Genomic DNA, 2,746 nt, shown 5'->3' with positions numbered 1-2,746 from the left:
ACTTTGCATGGATAGAAGAATGTGAGGAAGTGTTCAAGAATATTAAAGAACATTTAAGTTCCCCAACTCTATTAGCCAAACCAATAGACGGTGAAACCTTGCTACTTTACTTGGTCGTCTCGGAATTTGCCATCAGTGCTGTACTAGCCGAGAAGACGAGGAAAAATAACATCCAGTGTACTATGTGAACAAAAGGTTCATTGATGCAGAAACACGCTACACCGACATAGAAAAGTTGGTATACGCCCTTGTATTAGCTAGGAGAAAACTTTGGCCATATCTTCAAGTTTACAAAATTGAAGTAAGGACGGTGTTATTCCCAAATAATCTAAACAAGAATTACACAAGGGGGTTGAATGGAATTCTGGCTTCGTTTTGGTTTTAAGAAAAGTTATTCTACAAATAAATAACTATGTTGGATCTAGCACTGGTGCGGAATGAAAGTAGTGTAGAAATCAAAACATAAAGTATTTAAATACAAGTACTTAAAAACTTTCTGGTGGATTTAACTTTTCCATCAAAGATATATATTAAGTAGAGAACTCTGTGTTACAAAATTGTACACAGTTTCTTACAAGTTGAACAACAAGAACATAAAAATTCTTTACAGATTTTACCTTATCTATTTTTCTGGAAAATGCTTACTAACTTAGATCCTATTCAACTTGCTACCCTTGATTTATATATCACCAAGTTACATGATAAAAAAGAAAAGTAAATAAGACAAAACATTTCAATGCTAATTTCATGCTTCTTCAATTCTCAATCCAGCATCTTTGAATATCTTTTGTTTAGCATAGAAATAGAAATGCTTCTTTGTTCTCTAAACCCTACAAATAGGCTGCCACATTCCATTTGTATACAATCAACACATGTGACTGTCAAGTCACTATCAACTGCTCTTTGTATTTGAACATCCGTTGAAGCTTCATAGAATCATCAATTGAAACTGTGGTTGATCATCCATTGAAACTTTAGCTGATCATCCGTTGAGACTATGTGAATCATCCGTTCAAGCTTTAGTTGATCATCCGTTGAAGCTTTAGTTGATCATCCAGTTGAAGCTTTATGAAACATCCGTTGAGACTGTTTTCTTGGCAGTTAACTTCATTTCATTTATGCAAGATTACAAGTCATCTAATATTTACAATTAATCAACATATCTTGCATATCAATCTAGTAGTTAACAAGACCTATACATTCTACAACATCTATTCAATTAAGCTATTTTAACATGCATGAATGTGCTACTAATCTTATTGTTATATAAGCTACTCTTTCAATGGATATTGAAATGATCATTCGTTGAAAGCTATAATGACAATTAATTAAAATCTACTAAGTGTGTTGTTCAAGTTATCATCAAGTACACAATATATTCTTAACAATCTCCCCCAATTTATGTCTACTGGAATTGGAGCTACAAATTAAGAGAAACTTGATGATAACAAAACACTCTATGAATAAAGAATGAGATAAAGTAGATTAAATTTACAAGTGCTACAGTTTATTGAAAATTCTCACAAAGAAAAATTTGTAGAGAGTCTTACAGATCATTTTCAAGGTGCTCCTCTAGACTGAGAAAATTTAAATCATTTCCTTGATTGCCTTGACTTCTTTCCCAGCTTCACATTGTTTTCCTCAATTTGATTTTAGAGTTTCCTGTAAAATTCTAACTCATCCTCATTTGTCTGATCAAGCTTTTCTTGCATCTCTTTCATAGTTTCATTGCTTGCAATCTTTAGCTGATCTTCCAGTCTGAAGAATCTTTTGATGTATATTTCATCCTTGAACTCCATTATCCAGAATGACCTCAAATGCACTTTATTCCCAGTAAAAGGTATTGTCAAAACTCTTGGGAGTGCATTTGGCCCTCCCCAGCTATTCCTTATCTCCTCAATCTTGTTTAGTACCATTTTTTTGGCAACTATGTTAAATTCAAAGTTTTTATTGATTGAGGAGAAGACAGTAACCGAAGTTGAATAGCCTTCATTGAGAATTCTATGAAGGGGCCATGTTATCTCTTTTCCACCCTTATATCTGAAGACTAATATCTCTAGAAGGTGCATGTATGCATCAATAGATCTGACTTCTTCTAGCTCATCCAGATAGAGATTTATGTCTAAAAATTCTTTGATGTCACAGATGTAGAGTTGATCTCCCTTGTTGATAGTAGGCTTGGGTTTGGCCAAAGACTTGGATTGAAGTTGGGTAGGCTTAACTGTTTTTACTACTCTTTCCTTTGTTTTTCTTGGTTTGGTAAAGATTGGAATGTTTAGATCAGGAAGAGGCAGGCTATCTCAATCTATGGGTTCATCCTTAGGAACAACAGGATCACCATGAAAGGTGATGTTAGGATCAACCTTGAATTCATCCTCCTTCACCAGTAGGTATGGCAAATTGGCTTGAAGTTGTAGATTGGATTGGCATGTAATCTCCCTTACCTTCATCAAAGTCTATCTTCCTTTTTGCATGAATTTTATATCTAAACTTCCTTTTTGTCTTTGTTGGTTTTTCTTGCTTTTCTTCATTCACAGTTTCAGTTGTCACAGCAGGAAATGTATCTTTTGTGGTTACAGGCTTCTTGGCTAGGTTCTTGGCTTCTAAAGCTACTTGCTTTTGTTGTTGTTTAAGCCTCACCTTCTCTTCTTTCTTGGATTCTGTAAACTGTGGATGTCCAGCCACCATACAAATAAGTTTACCATTCCTGTAGATTTTAGCAATTCTGTTCTTTGACACTGTGTCT

This window comes from Apium graveolens, chromosome 3 (assembly GCF_009905375.1).
Source record: "Apium graveolens cultivar Ventura chromosome 3, ASM990537v1, whole genome shotgun sequence".
Taxonomy (NCBI): domain Eukaryota; kingdom Viridiplantae; phylum Streptophyta; class Magnoliopsida; order Apiales; family Apiaceae; genus Apium; species Apium graveolens.
This window is presented reverse-complemented; position numbering follows the sequence as displayed.